Source organism: Micromys minutus (assembly GCF_963924665.1).
Source record: "Micromys minutus genome assembly, chromosome: 19".
NCBI classification, from domain to species: domain Eukaryota; kingdom Metazoa; phylum Chordata; class Mammalia; order Rodentia; family Muridae; genus Micromys; species Micromys minutus.
Window position 1 is genome coordinate 31672322 of NC_137954.1, and position 20556 is coordinate 31692877.

Sequence of the window (20556 nt, forward strand, 5' to 3'; positions counted from 1 at the left end):
CTAAATTAGGACATCATCTCAAGTCTCAGAAGAAACTTTGGAATTTTGAACACTGTGAGGATAATGACTATGGGATTTCTGAAGTTGGACCAAGAGCAATTTTGTGTCCAGTCCAGAAATCCCCTATAGTAATGTTGTAAGAAGTTGGAGCCTTTCTGGAGGTTGGTTATGTCAGGGGAGAGGAGGTCTCATGAATAAGGTTGTTAACATTTATAAAAGAGACTCCCAAGACTAATGCCATCCCCAGTCGTGTGAGAAAACAAAATAAATGTGCGAAAATGGGGGCTTCCAGACAGAGGCAATAAACCTTTGAGATGACAATTATTACTGGAGAATGAAAGATAGGTTACAGCAGTATCCTGTAGTCTCCACGGCAACTCAATGGCTTCTCCTGAATTTTCTTCAGAAATGTCTCCCTGCCATATGGGGTCAAGCCTCAGCCAAACTCAGTAACATTATGTGCCTATAAAACCCATATGTGGGACACATTACCAAGATCAGCTGCTAGCTTGAGATGCGTCCTTTGTTCCCTGGAACATGGCCACCAAGTGCTGATGTTGGTCTTCTATTAGTCATAGGCGATTGTCGTGGCCCCAGCTAAAGCAGAATCCATTATCCCTGTAAAATAAAGGCTTTACTTCCATAGGCTCTTAATTCAGATATTACACACACACACACACACCACCACCACCACCACCACCATCAACACCACCAACACCACCACTATGACCACTATCATCATCACCGCCGCCGCCACCATCAACATCACGTCTCCCCACATATACCCATTAAAAGAGTCTTTGGAGATACTCCCAAACTTTCCTCTAAAATTTATTGTTGTTGATTCCTAATTTTATCTCATTATTGCCAGTGAGGATAACCTGTATGATCCCATTCATTTTAAATTTATTTACATCTATTTTATGACACACCATATGGGGCTCTCCTAGAGAACAGATATCTTAAAATAGCTATAAATTATGCTGTTATTAAGTAGAGTGGTCTGCATTTACTATTTTTTGCAGCTTCTATATGCTTAATGGTTTTCAGTTTAATTTTCTACCCATTATTAAGATTACCTAAATATCAGACTTTTGTTGTCTGCTTCTTAACCCAGTTCCTCCTCTGGCAACCCCATGGTGCAGCATTGAAGCCTTGTGCCTGCTAAGCAGGCACTCTAATATTTGGCTACACCCTAAACTCCCAGTTCTACAATTTTTAGCTTGGTGAACTTAGAGATATATTGTTGGATATGTGGACGTTTACAGCTCTTGTCTCTTCTTAGTGTTTTGGCTATCTTATCACTGTGAAATATTTTTGTCACTGCAAACTTTTTATTTTTGTAACGTCTATTTTCTGTGGCCATTATAAGTCTCTGAGTGTGTGTGTGTGTCCTGTTAAGTGTTGATAATCTTATCATAATACATGGTCCAGTTTTGCCCTGTTACACTTCTTATAGCTGGACCATTTCATTTGAAATCTGTTCCATAAGAAGGCTGATATACATTCTTTAATCAACTTTACCCATCTTTTGAAACAGTTTTGGGTATAATAGATTTGATTCATCAGAAGCTGTAAGAGATAAAAAACAAACTCCTCCTTTACAGGATAATCCAGTTTTTGGTACATGGTGTTGTTGCCTGACATCTTCATGCTGGATTCTGAAAGGTTGGAATGTCTGTCTATCTGCCTTTCTGCTAGTTTCTGCCTGACTGTGACATGTACAAAGAAGGTAACCAAAACTCCAGATTCAACATAAGCATCACATTTAAGGAACATTAATTTGAGTCAAATGGCTAAGAACTGTTGCTTGTCCATTAGATACACTTTAAAACTGCATCTTATGCCACAAATATTTTATATATTAAATTGAATATGCATATAAAATATTTTATTTGATAATTAAAATACTTTTGAACTCTTAAGTTTATAATTTTACAAGGTAATATAACAATTACCTCCTTTTTAAAAATGTTAGAGGACTTATTCTGGCTTTGAGTCTTCGGTATTTTCAAGCTTTGTTTACTTATAAGAATTCTGCTGATTGTCCCTCTATTAAAGCTTAGGCTAGGAAATTCTTATTCAGATGACATGTGTCAAATTAGAATGGACTCCAGCATGACATAATAGGTTCATCTGTTCATCTTCTAGAACTTTTAAAGTCTAGACTGCTGGGCAAATCATTTCATACAGGGTGAAAGAGACTGGGTCTTATGGGGCTCAGGGGAGGTTGCAATACAGTGGTGGGTGTACTAAACTCCTGATAGTCTTGCATCTATTTCCCAAGTGGAGAGATTACAGATGTTTGCCACCGTGCCTGGTGAGGTTATTAAAAATGTATTTCTTTATACTCTTAAATGCCAATGAGACATTTTACTCATATTTAAAATAGGATGATATTTACGTTTTACTTTTTGTTGAGACAAGAAGTCATATAGACTAAGCTGGTCTTGAAGTTATATTGTTGAGGCTGTCCCTGAACTCCTGATCTTCCTGTTTTTACCTTCAAACTGTTGGGGTTATTGGCGTTCATCATCACACCATGCTACCTAAGTGTGCTCCTAAGCCCTATCTATTTACAATTGCTGTGTGTGTGTGTGTGTGTGTGTGTGTGTGTGTGTGTGTGTGTGTGTGTGTGAGAGAGAGAGAGAGAGAGAGAGAGAGAGAGAGAGAGAGAGAGAGAGAGAGAGAAAGAACTGATTTGAAACTTGATTTGTGGCTTTTTAAAAGTCATCTCTGTATTTAATGACTTATGATAACAAAAACTGAACAAGTATAGTAAGGTGTAGAGAATAGCAGAGAATAGAAAACAAGACTGTATTAATAGAATGGATGGATGGGATTGGTCAGAAGAACAAGTAGGGGGGTCTCTCCTTTTGAGAAATTGCACTTATTTTTTCTTCCTAAGGAGACATATTTCTGCATGCAATTTAGTTCCCCTGCTCACTTGGGCTTCCATTTCCAGTAGTGCAGTTTCTCAAAGCCAGTCTTGGTCCTATATACTTTTTAAAAAAATCCTCAAAGGGGTTAAATTATAAGAATGCATCCTTGAATGTGTTAAGAATTTTTTCATTTGAAATTCTCATATATATCTGCTGATAATGGATCAGATTTTCACTTAAATTCCAACTCCAAGGCAACCATTTCTAGGAAGAGTTTTTCTGTTATACAATAGAAGATAAACTTTTGGGACTGGAAAGTGTTTAATATGTTAACTAAACATGGCTAACTAAGCCTTTTGGTAAATATACCTGCACCTAATTTCATGCCTTGACAAAGTGGAGCTTTCCTCTAATTTCTAGAAAAAATGTACACCGAAGACCTTTTACTTGAAGGAAATAGACGCAGCATTGCCTCTAGTACATCCTGCCCGGGGAACTCGTTTCACAATAGAAGCAGAAATTTGGACCGAATGACCTAAGACTCAAATACCTTATACCTCAAGCCCCTTAAATCAGTAAACAGGCTAAGCGGGATGGCCTCGGATCTGTGCTTGGGGACTGAAATGTACACCCTGGCCTTGTTTCGCCGGCCTACTTTCTGGAATAAGCAGTTCTCCTGAGGCCCACTGGGAACAGCTACTGTCTCCACTGTCCATTGTGTAGACTGCACTGGACCAGGAAGAAACTTTTGCCTTGAGGAAGCTCGTCATAGGCGACTCATGCGCTGTGCGTGTGGTAATGTTCATTAGTTATTTATGGCGGTAAAAGTATACTGACATCCTCGTCGCTGAGGGTTGAGGAAGACCAGGGATAAGTATTAGCCAGAGGAAACAGAGAAAGGCTAGTAAGTAATGACGAGCATGCGCAGACAGTCGCTCTTCTTTCCCTAGGCCGCCGGAAGTGGAGCGTGCGGAATTGGCGTCCGGGAGGGAAGTGGGACTTCCGGATTCGGCGTCCGGACGTGGTGACGCACGAGCGCGGGAGTACGTGAGGACGCAAGCGGGTCTTAGAGAGAGTGAGTTTCCGCGTCTCTTCCGCTGAGTTTGTGGCATCGCTTTTGTGCGGCTTGTGTGGTGGCTTCCCGGGACCGCAGATGGTGACCGGGACTGAGATCCGGGCTGGTGCGGGCCGGGCGGAAGCGCTGCTTTGGGGCTAGCCAGGGTCCGCCGGGCGGAAGCGCTACTTCAGGACCGGGCGGAGGAGCCGGCTGGCGGGGTTCGGGGCTTCTTATCCCCTCCTGCGGGTATGGGGATTGCTGGGGCCATCTCACCCGTACCGCATCCCGGGCTCATGGAGGCCTAAGGTGCCCCGATAGGCCTCTGATAGATTCCTCTGACTTCAGGAAGTTTGAAACGAAATTGCATCAGCCACAGAGCTTGCAGTGGCAGGTGGTTGGAGGGAAGGCCACTTCTGCCTCTACACGCAGACTCACACTAACCTCTCTGTAAGGCTGTACCACATAATAGAAGACAGACGTGTACCTGAGGGACTTCAGCTCTTTTTCTGTCCACACAAAAAGCTTGTATGGTATGCCTTTCCGTTTTTCCAAAGCAGGCATCATTTAAAAATCAAACAAAAAAAAACCAACCAAACCCCCAAAACCTCAAATTACTGCACGGTTAAGATTCAGTTGTCAAGCTCTTTAAAAAGTCCCTTTCAGTGGCTTTATGACACCCAGGTTGTGTGGGGGGGGCGTGGCACCAGGCCTCCCCCCCTTTTTGTCACAAAGTCCTAACCTCATTTATCTTCTCCCTCCTTCTGTTACTAATTCTGCATCGGATCTTCTAGTGTTCTGGAATATTCCAGGAGGGCAGGTGTTCCTGCCTTCGTCCTTGATTTGCTTCCCACCAGCAGCATCTTCTGAGGGAATTGCAGAATTTAGTGTCATAGCCCTTTGAGCAAACCTTTCTGTGGTCCATTCTAGCGTTTCTGGGTGCTGAGTTCTATGAATAACATAGCCATGAAAAACAGTACTCACTTGTTATGGAATCACATAATGAGGTTTGAGCAAAGTGAGGTATTATCTAGATATGGAATCTTAACTAAATCACTTAACTGTGACTTCATAGTGCTAAGTGTTAACATGTGAAAACAAGCGGGGGGGGGGGGGTAGCACTAAGCCATCCAAAACACTCAAAAGTCAGGCATTACTAAGTCACCAGACCTGCATGAAGAAAGCACCCAGGTTGTAGAGGAAGGACAAATTGTAGGGCTGGAGAGCAGCTGGAGTGCATGGGTTTTGTGACTGCTGCAGAAAACAACACTTTTATCCCAGTTACTACTTCTGAGTAGTGCAAATTTAGATGGAGGATAACTTTTTGGCAGGATATGTTACATCTGTAACTCCAATGCTCAGGAGGCTGAGGAAAGAGAAATCACATGTTGAAGGCCAGCCTGAGATACCTAGTGAGACCCTTTGCAGGTAATCAAAACAAAATGGGAAAGTTACTGCAGTAGGTACTGCCACTGATTTTATTTACATTGTGGTATTTTAGAAAATGAACTATGCTAAGGTAGTTTAAAGTTCCTTGGCCTTCTTGTTTCTTCAGCTTAGTCATACCCGCGTTTGGCCCATAGCTTGGTAAAGGCCAGAGCAGGGTTGCAAAGAAGCAGAGAGGAGTGGCTAGCACCCCACAGCAAATGTGATGCTGTTTCTATCTGCATTTTCTGTTCTCATATGTCAGACAGCTCCATCTTAACAAAGAATGTCTCACGTTCATTTACAGGGTCACAGTTAAGTGGACAGGTTTCCAACTTGCTGGCTCCTCCCCCCCCTAAAAAAATTGTAACATGGAGCATTTTCTAAGAACTGTTTCTTTCATCAAGGGTCCACCTAGAGGAAGAAGTAATCATTCAGGTCTGAAGCTGCTGTCCTAGTGCCTAGGCTCCTTACAATGTTGAGAAGGGTCAGTGACTAATGGTGGCCTATGTAACGAATAGCTTTGACTAGAGCTCTGATACCAAGGCCCTGTTGAGGCTCCAGGATATTATAGGGAGTAAACTGTCATGTGAATATGTCACATGTGATACCTGTTTCTATCAGTAATAGTTAACCCTACTACCAAAGTGATACTGTCCTGTCCTGAAGTGATCTTTTTTTTTTTTTTTTAAAGGCTCCAAATGTTTTGTTATTTTCTGTGTAAGAAGAATATATAGCAGTGGTTCTGGGTCAGGCAAGCCCTGCTTGAATTCTGCTTCCCTCTGTGCATTGATTATGCCCTGTTGACAGACTAGCATCCTTCCCTTTTTAGTCTCTCCTGTAAAGTAGAGGCTACCTAAGTTAGACGGCATGTAACTATTCTTTGTTACCACATGTTAGGTAATGAGTCTTTTTGAAAGGGGAAGAAATAATGTTTAGAATTTAATTCTGACTGCTCTGTTAATTTCCATCTTTAATGTGCAGTGGTTTTATCACGTGCTCACTGCTTTTTAAGTGATGAAGATGCTGAGCCAAAGCTTTCCTAATCTGTGAGAGAAAGCAAACACTTAGAGAAAATTACAGCTCAGCTTGCTAGAAAAACATTAGTTATCACAATCAGTGACTTATAGACATTGTTTTTATAGTTTCCAGATTAGAGATAATTAACTTCAAAATATCTTTGATTATCCTATAGCCAATTACACCTGATACAGTCAGCTGTGTCATGTGATGCTGTTAGGTTATAGAAGACAATACTTTTGTAAATAAATGTATAAAAACATTATTAACCCTGAAGTAATTTGTTTCAATACATATATGTTACAATAGAACACTGGTGTGTTCTACTTTTTAAAAATGTCAAAGTTCTTATATTTTTTTCATGCTGTTACATTTAGCTATGAGTATATGAATAGAATATGCTTAAAGTCATTCACAGTAGACCATACTTTTGTTTACTTTGTTTTATTATATGAAAGTCGGGAACCAAATATAAGAATATATACACATTAAAATTATTGTGAAAAGCCATTAAAACTTTAAAGCTGTTCTTTAATGTTGCCATTACTGCATCTAAGCAGTGATTCTCATGCTGTTGTTTGTTTAGTTTTTTTGTTTGTTTACTTATGTTGTTTTAACTTGGAACCTGTTAAGCAGAAATTTACTTGGAAGCATCAAGAGCTGGGAGGCTTTAAGATCAGTTACATTAGAGTACACAGGCTCCTGATCCAGAATGTGACCAGAGAAGTGGGATTCTGAGGGTCTGTGTATGACTCACTGTCAGAGGCAGAGCTCCAAGCATGAGCTGTACCAAAAACTGTGCTGTGAGGAGTCTAGGTCCTCTGGATCTTTTGCTCTGCAGAGTTGCTGGCTTTGTCCCTGGGGTAAGCATATGTCTGGGTTCTCATACAGAGTCATGGGTGATTATTAAAAACAAAACAAAAGACTCCCAAACAAATACAGTCTTCAGTTTGTCCCAAATTTTTTAGGAATGGAATTCTGTACAGAAAAATAACAACAAACCCTACAGCTCTATTAAAATCCCTGAGGCTGATGCTGTGCCACTATAAAAGCTACTTAGTATTTCAACTGTTGTTTAGTCTCATAAGTGACCGAGGAAGAGAAACAAGGCTTCAGAAGAAGTACACTAAGTATACAAAAGAAGTATACTTGTGTATACAACCCACAGTGGTTTTTGTTATATGGCAGCATCTGGTTTTCATTCATATGGTAAAGTCCTTTTTTGTGTGTATGTCTGTTTTTTTTTTTTTTTTAACTTAATTTAATAATGACTCCTCAGAAAAATAATTTCAAGTCTAACCATTTGTTAGCTTGTTATTAGTGGTGGTAGTAGTAATACAGTCATTTTCACACATTGAGGGGGGTTTCCTGGTGACAGCTGGAGAGTGGGGGAGGGAAGTCCCTTTCAATCAAGCAGCTGCTCCTTGCAGCATCATGGTGATGATATTTCAGAGCGGGTGGATAATTCTGGCTGTATTCAGGAAAGCAAATGTGTCATATTTCTGGGATAAAGTAGCAAGAGCCCTTTGGGATCCAGATGATAGCCAACTGACAGTGTGTTCATTCAGGCCTGCATGTCTGTGTTATTTACCATCTAGTTTCTTGGACGTTGTTACATGCACACCGTAATTACAAAGCAATAAAGTCCAGTTCCATGGGGAGACGTCTCATTACTTTATGGACAGGAAGGGAAAATGAGAACCGAATTTCAGCGGTGTATTACATACTTTTATGTGCCATGCGTTTTTATCCATTCTTCTCCACTGCTTTAGGAAGTAAGTGTGATTTTCTTTGTGTAGTGGATAGAGTCAGGGAAGTTCAGCAAGACCAAGGATGTGGTCTGTCCCAGGCAACATGCCGTATGTGACCCCTTCCACCTAACTTCAGGGATCCTGCACCATCAGCTGTTTCCCCATGGTGCTGAGCAGCATAGTTTTTATCCAGAATCATAGTATTGTGACAGCAGCCACTGAAGTTTCTATACATATTACAGTGACCTCAGTCTCATAAGCAGTATGTAGTATGCATGTGCTCTGCAGCTAGGCATAATTCTGTTTGGATTTTTTTCCCCCAGGACAAAGTATTTTGGGCAACACTCAGATTTTGACACCTTTCTTTGATATTGCTGATAGCAGTGATTTTATGTGCTGTAGAGAAAGAGCTGTGGCTCCAAATTTAAGCAACTGTAGAAAGGCTCTATACTGCTGTTTAGTCTCTTTCCCATGACTACTCTTCTTCCCATCGAGGCTTGCTAATTTTGTCCTAATAAGGGCCCTGTTAGGCTTCTTAATTTCCATCCTGAAAAGATGAGTAGGGGGTGCCATTTCACTCTCTTCCTCATTGCCTAAGGACAGTGCTTAGACTAGTATCATATTGCCATAGAAACCTTAAAGCTTTTTTTTTTTTTTTTTTTTTTTTTTTTTTTTTTGCTCTTTCCTCTGCATGCAAACATGCTTCTGTGTAGTTTTGAAGCAGTTCCAGATGTGCCAATGCTCCTGTTGATTGTTTTGCCTTTCGGGGGTTGTAGCTTTCTGCAAAGACTAGCCCGATTGACACAATCATGTTCTTCACACAGTTTCAGACACATACCCTGACTCCCAGGCTCATGATTAGAGAAGTGTTTTTGTTAATGCACAGGGGAAAGATAGACTTGAACCAGCGAATCTCTGGTAAATGCCCAGACCCTTCCTGAAGACCACAGGACTGAAACCATTGTTCAGTTTCTTTGCTTTCTTAGTGGATAAATGCAGATGTTTGCCCTGAAGTTTGGATGCATGTATTCTAGACTTACTTTCCATGAAGAACAGAGACACAGATATGCAGTAGAAAACCACTTCTGTGATTACTTACACTCATTCTTTTAAAACCAGTACTTTGGTATAAATAGACACATAAAGACACAACTGAGTCCCTCTGTCTCCTTTTAAGACTACATTTGTCATTCAGTACTCAACAAGTGTGAACACTTAGGATGACTTCCTGCAGAAGTTGCATCCTTAGTCCTGTGCTCCTCTATCTTTAAGAACAGCATGCCTTCAATTGACTGTTGAGATACAGTCTGTAGGACCTCTGTGTTCTGGTTCTTTTATGGGCTAGAGCCTTTGTCATTCTAAAGGACATGGTGATGTTTGAAATAAACTCAAACTTGCTGGTGAACACCTTTGTAAACATATGGTGTTCTGGGTTGATGTCTTTGCAAACAAGCAAATTTATCCAGTTCATCTGATCCAAGTAATTTAGTTAGTGACAAGAAACTTACTGGAAGCTACATGGATGAGCTCAGATACAATAGAAAATCCAGGTGGCCATACCTCAGTAAGGGTCATTGAGAAAGGAAGCAGTCTGTGTTTGTGTAGTATTGGCCATCTTGATGAGCTCCTTCAAGTGACTGTTGTATCAATCCCAAGGCTAGTTTCTCTATTCAGGCTCTAAGTTCCAGGGCAGAGTTATCACTACTAGTTCAAGCTCCTTCACCCTTGAGAGTCCATCCCCCTCCCCCAAATTATACTAAATGGGGGTGGGCCACAAATTCTTATGAGAGAAAGAATGCTAGGTAGGCAAAAATCCTCAACCTGTCCCAATCACAGGTAATTTACAGATGTTAGGTGTTCTTTGCAGGACCATACCCCATTTTTGAAGTGTGGCTGCTTTTCCCACTTGACTAATTTTTGTGCGAAGAGATTTGGTTCCATAAATAATTCAGAGTCAGTTCGTGCACAGATGAAATGAGGGGTGGCAGGGGTGGGCAGCGCTTTCCCACTGACTTAGGAGAGACAGAGATCTGGTTAAGCAAAGATGAGAGTAGAAATCCTTAAATCCTCTCAAAGGGCATGATCATGGTATGCTTGCATTTTGGTCCCCGTGCGCACCCTGGTTTAAAACCTGCAGCCACAGGGCTGTCAGTTGGGAAACATTAATGAGCTCTCATTACGCTAAAACTTGTGGTCTGTTGGAGGAAGAACTGGCTTATGATTGATACCGGAAGTCATAAGTGTCGACAGGGCAGAAGTGGAGTTGGCGCGAATTCACCTAGAGTTGTGGAACAAAATTGAGGATTATATGCAAAATCTAGTAGCTTCAATTTTTCAGTCACTTTTCATGTGTAAATATGGTCTGATCACTAATGCTGAGCCAGTAGCACTTTTTAAAGGAGGGGGAAATTTTGTTAGCTGACATCATGAAATTTTGTTGTTTTTTTTTTTTTTTTTAATCTCTATAAATGAAAGGTCATTAAAAGTATTGGCTAGCCTTGACAAAAAGTGGCTTAAGATTTTATTATGCAGTTTATCTGAATTAAAAAATAGTTTATGGGGCTAGTGAGGCAACCCAGTGGGTAAAGATATTCAACCATGAAAGTCTGGTGACCTGAGGTCAGTCCTAGGGACCCATGTCCAGGTAGAAGGAGAGAAAAACTAACTGCATAAAGTTGTCCTTCAGTGTCCATGTGAAGACTGTGGTACATGCTCTTCCTCCTCAATACCTGTATGTACACGCACAACAATAGAAAATCATATTCTGCTTTGACATTTCTTTCATATACTATACTGTTTAAAAGGTATGTATATAAAGGTATTCATACCTTTTAAACAGTATATAAGCGAGTCACATGATACAGTTTAAAAATGCGGGATAGGATTCTTAAAAATCCTTAGTCGCCATCATATAAAAGCACTCAGAAGTATTTCCAACCCTTATGATCTCTTAATTTATTTATGTACATAAACCACTGTCACTTCTCAGGTGGTGATTGCGTGCTGTGTGTTTGATATCTCACTTGGTCCTTACAAAATCAAATGAGCCTGTGTAATCCTGTTACAGGGGGAAAACCTGACAGTTTTCTTGAGGGCAGTTCAGGGTGTTGTGGAATCCCTACTGATGATCATACCCTTAACCTTACTGCCCTGTGCTGCGTGCATCAACATGGCCGGCCTTAGACAGAATTTTGTCAAAGAGGACCGGTCCATTCCTCTTCCCCCAAGCTTGTGTGTTAACACCCCCACTCCCCAACATCCTTTATGTTCTGAAACTGTTAAAATCAGTCGAGTCAGCCACCATCTTGTCCTTTTTACTGTGTCTGAGCCAGCCACTCTCTAGTGCAGCAATGAGTCCCTGGGAAGCCTTTTGTCCTTCTTGTCTCCCAGCAGCCTGACAGCCTTTCATGTGGAATTCAGCAAGATTGCTCTTCATTAGCCAAAGTGGAATGTTGCTTTCTAGGTGAAAAAAAAATAATTAAATGCTTTTTAAAGATGTATTTGATTAACAGGAAACTGATCTCCGTAAATTAATTGTAACAGTAATGATGTCATAGCCCTGTCTTTTGTTATTAACCAGGTAATTGACCAGGAGTTTAGAAGCTTATTGTAACTGACAGTTAGCAGTTTGACCTTGTGTACTGTCTGAACACGAAACATGCACAATGAATGTTAATGGAGTTTGCTCATCAGGCTGCAAGTGTTGTCAGAGTATCTGATCTTGCGATCTTAGGTTCCTTCTTTCATTACTTCTTTGTTAAAAGTGCTGGCCTAGCATGTTGTCCCGAACTGGACGTTATACTTGCATCTCCTACTAAAAGCATCTGACCAAACACAGATGTCTGTATCCTTGAAGAATTGTAATCAGACAGGAGACCGTGGCACTATATCTATATGTATATGTATATCTATATCTATATGTATATCTATATGTATATCTATCTATCTATCTATCTATCTATCATCTATCTGTCTATCTATGTATATTCCGGTAAACAAATATCAAAATGAATCTGGGTTTTTTAATGTCTGTGTGAAGGAAGGTAAGACAGCTTTTGATGGAGGGACATAGGGGTACACTTGATAGATGTTTATTTTGTATTGAAATTTGACCAAGTAAGCTAAGAGGTACTGCAGGATAATTGGATGATAACTGGAACTTGAACTTTTGACGAGTTTTGTTAAAGATAGGACTGTAAGAAACAGAATAAAAGTGACCAACTAACAGCCATTCCTAGGGCTTAGCCACCCCTTTCTCCTCCATGGAAACTACACTATCAGCCCTGCTGGAATTGGACATACCCATTCCTAAACATCACGCCACTGTGTAAAATCACTCCAAACACTAAGGAGCTTGGAGACAGGCGACGTTAGGAGAACAAGATGGCAGCCTTATGTAATAGCACGGTGGTGAGGGTTGAGGAGTATGTCCACTCTGCTGTCTGCCTCAGCGGGTAATTGTCTGAACGCATCCTATGTGGGATTCTATTCAAATGGTTCTCTATGTAGCTGCTGGTAACACATTGCTTACTTGAAAAGGTATGTTTTAGCAGAACTCAGCAGACTACTGTTTCTGCCTTCTTCCCAGCACAGCCATGTTCTCAGGGATCTGTGTTGAAAGCACAAGCTCAACAGCTCCAACTTCAAAGCCCCTTTTCTTCTCTGATTTTTTTGTTTTCTTTTCTTTCAAAACCTGGATCAAGCAAGGAAACAGCCTTAAGGTCTTCTCTGAATTGAACTTTGACTTAAGTGTTTTCTGCATTGAGAGGCTTGGACGTTAATAGCATGTTGCTGAAAAGCACGTGTTTTAGATGACATGAGACACAAGCTTGTGGCCAAGGACAAACTAAACTCAGATGGCTGAGGCTCTCAGCAGAAGAAAGAAAGATACCTGCTTCTCTGGCCCTGCTGCAAATTTCACAAGGAGCAGAAAGGCTGAGTGACCCTCGAGAGTTAAAAAAAAACTTCCAACTTTTCTGCAAACTGGACCATGGTCTCACTTAAACAAATGACACCTGAGCCAAGTTACTTTTAGCTAAATCCTGGCTTTTCCACAGATGAGCACTGATTGGATCTGCTTCATCATGGTCACAGGGCTGACCAAACTCGTCAGACTTTTGGAGTGAGCACATAACTGAGGATTAACTAGCAATGCATGTGAGTGTATAGTTGGCCAGTGGTCTCACCTTTGATTTGTGTTTCTAGAATAACCAGATATCAGAGTAGAAATGTGTTTCTTTTTCACTCATTTAAAGCAGCAGATACTAGATTTGGGTTTTCAAAGTCTCGAGCTGCAAAACGGCCTGATGTTTCAGTTCAAGAAATAGATCATTCCAGGAGTTGATGGTTTGTGGGTATTCAGAGCCACAGAAATGAGAGCTAAACTGACCTGGTGCCAGTTAGCACCAACAGAGAGTACCATGGCCTGTGTGACCATACTCATCTCATTGCTTGGCAAAATCCTGGAGAAGTGCAAAATCTTGGTTCATGCTTCCAGGGTTCATAATGGCAGAGAAGGAGCCTGAGGCAGCTGGTCACATTGCATCTGCCGTCAGGAAGCAGGCAGCTAAGCACTGTCAGCTTTCTGTTCAGTCAGGGAGCCCAGTCCACACTATGGTCCTGCTAACACACAAGGTGGGTGTCTTACTGTAGTCCACCAAATCAAGATGGCACGCCCTGAAACTGGTGTAGGCGATTCTAGATTTTGTGAAGTTAACAGGGTTAATGCTCACATCTGGGACCCGTGCCTGGTTACTCACCAGTGTCAAAGCCTTTCCCTTTAATTTTGGCTCATGTCCCTGTGGTGGCTTGGGTAGGAGTTGCCCTTGTACACTCTAATGCTTGAATGCTTGGCTCATAGCGAGTGGCCTTATTAGGAGCTGTGACCGTGTTGGAGCAGGTGAGGCTTTGTTGGAGGAAACTCATCACTAAGGGATGTGCTTTAGAGTCTCAGAAGCCCAGATGGCTCACTGTTTTCTCCTGATGCCAATGGTCCAGTGGTAGAACTCTCAGCTCCTTCTCCAGCACCATGTCTGCCTGCACACTGCCATGTTTCCCACCATGATAATAATGGACTGACTATAACTATAACTTAGCCCCAATTAAATGGTTTCCTTTATAAGAGTTGCCATAGTCCTGGTGTCTCTATACAGCAATAGAAACCCAAACTAAGATAGAGTCTATTCACTTGGAGAATGTAATTTTTGAATCACTTTTTTTCCCCTGTGAAATATTTTGTTGGCTCACATACTGTTTGGTCGCTACTGCAGTTGCTAAGTCCAGAGCATTTCCTGAGTCTCCAGTTCCTTTCTGGATTGTTGTGCTCTCACTGAAGCCAACAATTCGTGCAGATCATTTATTCTCAACGACCAGTCTTCTCCAGAGTAGGAAAGTATGAGTCTTGATGCGGGTATAGGGTTTTGTTTGCCTGTTTTATTTCTTTAGGGCATTATAGCCCCCTCCTCAGTGGTAAGATCAGGGAAGAGGTTGGAGTCCTGTTGGCATCTGATCTTTCTGCTCTGCCATCCTCCTGATCAGGTGCTGCTGGCCTTACCTTTTACCAACACTGGCTCAGTGTTAAAACTGCTTCTTGGGTTTTGTGAAGTCCACAGAACAGAACTCCCGTCTCGTCAGGTGTCCACCCAGGGTTGCTTTTATTGTCTCACGTTCTAGGCTCAGAATAGATGACCACCTGACTTGACATATCCGTCCATATTTAATTTACAGTCTTCTCGGAGCTCCCACCTCCCTCTTGCTTCAATAATTCTTATTTACACAGATAAAGATGCTTGCATGTCAGTGAGCTCCAGGAATCCTCCTGACTTCAGAAAAACCCATCTGATAGTATTAGAAGTAGGTCATGTGGGAAGGGACTAGGCCGTGTGGTATGAGGCATGAATGGGAGCCATGTCTAATAAAAAGCTTAGGAGATCCTTCTGGTCTGTTCCCTACCATATGTAATTGGCTCTCGCCAGTGATGTCACTCTGCTGCTTATGGTGACATCACTCTGCTGCTCCAGTCTCTGCTTTCTGGACAAAACTTTGAGGAGTGAATTTTCTTTCACCCAGTGAATGGTGTCTGCTTATAGTAGGTTGAACTAAAGGATGCCCCAAAGTATTATCTAACACATGGCCCCTTCCTTCCTTACTCCTTCCTTCATTACTCCTTCCTTCCTCCCTTCCTTCCTTCCTTCCTTCCTTCCTATCTTTTCTTTCTTTTGGTAAGATTTTTTTTTTTTTTAATGAAAGGAAACCTTTTATTGTAAAATCATTGATATCACTTTTAATTATAGTTCTCATTAAGTTCTAATTAAACTTCATCATATGTTATGAATAAACGTTGATCTCAATTTAAGCAAAAATTGGTTCCTTTCAGTCCTGTTAAGAAATTGCTTCAGACTTTATCCCCCAAGAAGCACTCATCTGAAAGAGAAGTAAGTGTTCTGTTTTTTACAAAGTGATCCCAGTTTTGTAGAATAGTGAACTATTTCCTGCTCCCCCTTCACAGCTTCAACAGTTTTTAGTTGCTGTGTACTTAGTAGGCATAACTACATGAGGCCTTTGTTACCTGCTGTGCAAGTGCAGATTGGGGATTTGGCCCTCCTGTGTGATGTGCAAGTGGCGCCTCTTGAAAGCATCAGCAGCAAGTCAGTTGTGAGAAATAAAAGCTGAAGGGCCTTTCCCAGAGCTGGGCTGAGTCCTAATAGTCCAGTCTGTGTGAATCGTCCCTGTGCCCTATCTTATCTATATAGGGGAAAGAGAAATTTTCAGTTTCACACCAGGACTGCTGGGAGGTTATTCCACTGGGTCGGGTTCCTGTGTTTGGAATCAGGCACGCGCACACTTTATCATGTCTTTACCTTTGGGAGTGTAAGAGCCCACGTGACTGTCCATTGCGGGGATGACAGAGCACGTTGACTGGCTTTGTGTATTAAGCACCTCGGACAGAGAAGGGGTGGCCAGACATTTTAGCATCCTTAAGGGTCATAGGCAGAAGCACCACAGACCTGCTTCTGTGAACAACTGCAAAACAGCTTCAGGGCAATTTTCAGGATGAGAGCTGTAGGCCTGGTGGTATATGAAACAAAGATAATAAGGACTAAGTGAAATGAAACATAATATCCACTTCTAAACTAGATGTGTAACTATCAGATGCTGTTGAAAAGATGTTACAGAATACTATAGTTTAGCCTGGTGGGTCAGTGATGATAAAGATGCTGTATCATCAGCAGATTCCTAGAGTTTGTAAGCTTCAGGCTTTGTTACTTATCACTCTAGAAGGGAGGTCTTATTATTTAGTGCCGGATTCAAAGGTGAGAGAGGTTCAAGCATAGATTACACATTTTCTCAAGAGCCAGGTGTGATCCCTGCACTGCCAGGCAGAGGCACGTGGATCTCTGTTGTCTGAGGCCAGCCAGGTCTCCAAAGAAAGTTCCAGCACAGCCAGGGCCACATAGAGAAAAGTCCTGCCCTATAAGCAACAACAATAACAACCACAGTGTCAAAGCATTTAAGTCAGATGTAAACCTGGCCTCGTGGCCCCACGTTCCTGCTGACCGTGACATGCTTCATGATTTTCACAAGGCATCTTCTGATGGATCGCTGGAGAAGGCAGTGGGATGAACTTGGATTGTAAGCAAATTGAATCAGGCGTTCTGTAAGCAGATGAGGGAGAGTGTAGTGTGCTGAGGGCCTGACCTGTGTGGGTTGTGTCACCACATTAACGCATGGCTGTTAGTGGTCGGTCACTTGGAGTATTCCTGTGTCAGTTTAATGCTCCTGAGCCCTCACTCCTCCAGGCTACTGTGTCTCACCCGTGTAAGCCTTCCATGTGACTGGCATTAAGGCAACCCGTTTCTCTACTTTTATTCTTGAAACCTTATTGTAAAAAAACCCTGCTGCTGGGAAAAAAAGAAACAAAAAACAACAACAAAACCCAGCCTACTGGGTTTCATCCTATTGATGGGTGAGGATTTTTTTTTTTTTTTTTTTGAAGATTATGAATGGGCAAAAAGAAAGAGGAGCCCATGTCCTAAAAACTAAATCTTCTCACTTAAAAGCAGAAGACACAGCCAGTGGCATCAGGCAGTTTCCAAGTTGGCATCCCAAGCTGAGTGGCAGTAATAAGTAAGTCTCTGCAAACTTCCAAAAGAGACAGTGTTCTTAATTCCTGTTTTCTCTGGAGCAGAATCCGAGTTGTAGGCCTTGCCATGTATAGATACTGGGATGTAATTATTGAGAGTGTCATGATATTCAGGAAGACCACAGTCCCATTACCTTCTTAAGATAATTTCATTCCGGTTTTCATGTTTTATTCATGAGGTCCATTTTTATTCATTTCATTATCTTCATCTCTTTTTATTCCTGCCTTTAATGGGAAGTAAGGAAACAGAGCCCCATCCTGACTCCCTTAGGTTGTATCATTAGTACAGTTCATGAAGTCACTTAACAGATTTTTGGAGGCTAGAAGAAGTCGTTTGTGTGTGGCTTATCACCACATGATTACGGAGTCTGATGAAGACTGTGCACCGCCTCCCCGAGGACTCCCTATTTACTAGTCAGCTTAGGTAGATGATGCTTTCTGGTAAATTGAACAGGGTGTAATGATGTGAAGCCTACCATCTGCTATCATATTTAATAATTAAATGTTAAGTTTGGAAGGCATAATTTCTATGTCATTTTATAAAATTTTTAGCAGAGTTTTGTGGCATGTACTTATTTATTTGAAAGTAGATCTAATTTGTTTTTAAGTATTTAGCTAAGGAAATTCTGGTTTTTCATTAAATGTTAGTGTATCTTATACTTTTTTAATTTTCACAAAGATCTTGAACATATGCATTATAATTGGGATGTCTAGGGCCTAAAGAAACTACAACCATTTCAAAAACAAAATCGTACCAAGAAATTTTATTCGCGGAATAAAATAATCATGTTATCATGCTGGGTGGGAACATCCTCCACCATTGGCATCCCAGTAGCTCTCCAGTGGCAAGTAGAGAAATTGTCTTTTAAGTTTGTTCTTTAAAAACCATGAACAATAAGGGTTCTAAGAATGTCTCTGGTCAGCTTATCCTGTCTCAGAGAAAGTAGGCTTATTGACTTATTGATCGGGGCAAGGAGCAAGGTGCATTGGTACCTGGCTATTCTCTTGGTCTTTTGACTTGGTTTAATGGGCCCTTTGTTACGGCTCCCTTTGTTGCCTGGGTCTTGCAATTAAGAAGAAATGTTTTTATATCTGTATGAACGTTTGTTCTTCCCACAGCACTCTGCACAGTTTGCAGTAATTAGAAACACCAGCCCGCTGTGTGTCTGTTTTACACTCTGATGTGTTCACAGAAGCCATGCCACTCTGTTGAAGGGCATTCAAGCGTCCTCTCAACATGCTGTACCCAAGGAATCATGGTGCTGATGTTTGCAGTTCAGTCAGGCGCTGTCTTTGTGATCTCACCTTTCTTTCTGGTGCTTTGTCCTGATCTGAGCTTGTTTGGTGGTTTCTTGGGGGTAAGGGCTGAGGTAGGCACACCCGAATGCACTAAACATGTCTCAGTTTATATTGCTTTTCCAACAAGGTGGGGTTCATGTTATCAGTATCACTAGCCTTACCTTATGAAGAGGGATTTGCACACCACTTCATACTCACTAGGAAAGCTAGAATAAGAAAAATGAATAAAAAGAAAAAGATTCAAGCTGGGCAGTGGTGGTGACTCATGCCTTAAGTCCCAGCACTCAAGAGGCAGAGGCAGGCGGATCTCTGAGTTGGAGGCCAGCCTGATCTACAGAGTGAGTCCTAGGACAGCCAGGGCTACACAGAGAAACCCCGTCTTAAAAAACAAAAAAAAATCAACAACAACAAAAAAGTGTATTTGTTACACAGAGAATCTCTGCCTGTGAAAAAAACAGCAGCAACAACAACAACAAAGCAACAACTATTGAGTAGATGAGGGAGGCAGAGGCTTTGCGTCCTACCTGAGAGCGTGAGTCTGAAAAGAAATTTGTCATTCCTGGAAAAGTTAAATAGTTAAGACAGAACTGCAGTTTGTTCCAGGAACCGTGCTCCCAGGATGCATGCTCATACAGAGAACAGCACACTGGGATCACGTGAACATTGTGTATCCCAGGGCCAGGCTGCAAACACTGGAAAAGCCCGTCTGCAGATGAATAGGGAAACAGGATGTGGTATGTCCATGCAATGAACTATTACTTAACCGTAGCAGATATCAGTGTAAAGTTTCTACGAAGTGATGTTCTGTATTGGATGATTTTACTTACATGAAAAGTCCAGAATAGGGAAAACTCTTAGACAGAAATTAGGTGGATAATTATTAAGGTCTCAGGGGAAAGAACGATAGTAGGACCACTAAATGATATGGGGTTTCTTTTTGGCATCAAGAAAGTTCTGCAGTTAATATTGGTAATGGCTATACAACCTATGAATATACTAAAATAATCTGAGCTGTGTGCTTCAAGAGTGTGATTGTTATCATATGTAGATTATGTCTCTATTTTAAGAATTCTAAACTTAAGTATTTGGAAAGTTGGATATTTAGAAAGCTTTCAGCCTAGTCAGTAGCAGGCCTTTAATAAATACTTGTGAATTATTATATTTCCCTATGGTTTTTTTTTTAAAGAATGAATATTTACCTATGCAAAACTCTTAAATGAAGCTTATCGAAGGTAGTGATGGCATACCGTTGATCTTTCTAAGCCATGTAACAATAAACAGTTTCTTGGAGAGGGAGCCACATAATAAAATATGATTTCAGTAAATTTGTTGCACTTAAAATAATTTGGAGACCCCCCCCCCCAATCTTCAGCACAGTGTTTAATTACTCTCATTAAGACTCTATCATGTTTGTGTCTTATGGAATTAATGTGTTAGTATCACATACCAAATTGGGAATAGAATTTATAGCTGGTATATATTCTTGCAATTTAATGGTTTCAGTTCTTATTGAACATTTAAATCTGAAAATTGAGATAATATGGCCTTGGTAAATGATAATGGTGAAGTGTTTTCTGCTTTGCAAGTAGAATTCAAAATCCCTGTAATTAGTTTCTTTTCCCTTTCTGCTCTCTTCTTCCTCCTCTGGGACACACTGGTTCCTCAAATTATGAATCCAGTTTCTTTGTTTATTCTAGCCATGTAGTTTTTCTTATTACATACCTGTTTAATTTTTAATTTCTCATTAAAAGTAAATATGGCTAATTTCCCCATCAATATTCAAGAAATCTTCCACGTCTCTGCCACAACCTTGATATAATGCTGTCTAGTGTGTATTTCTACAAGATTTAAATGGTGTTTTGTTTGTCACATAGTTTTGACAAAGCAATTTGTCAACACATTTTAAGTGAACCATAGGTTTGTTTCTGTGAAGCTGATACAGTGTTCTGGAAGATGGAGTAATGCATGTCCCATAGTGGGAAG

The 20556-nt window shown here is 41.1% G+C and overlaps 1 protein-coding gene across 1 annotated transcript in view; it reads left to right on the forward strand.

The window, feature by feature from the left end:
- The first annotated feature begins 3920 nt into the window (after positions 1-3920).
- RHBDD1 (rhomboid domain containing 1) overlaps positions 3921-20556 on the forward strand; it is a 113729-nt gene continuing 97093 nt past the window's right edge. The window contains exon 1 of the mRNA XM_080932761.1: positions 3921-3957. The gene's annotated coding sequence lies outside the window, so the exon portion shown is untranslated. The remainder of the gene's footprint in view (positions 3958-20556) is intronic.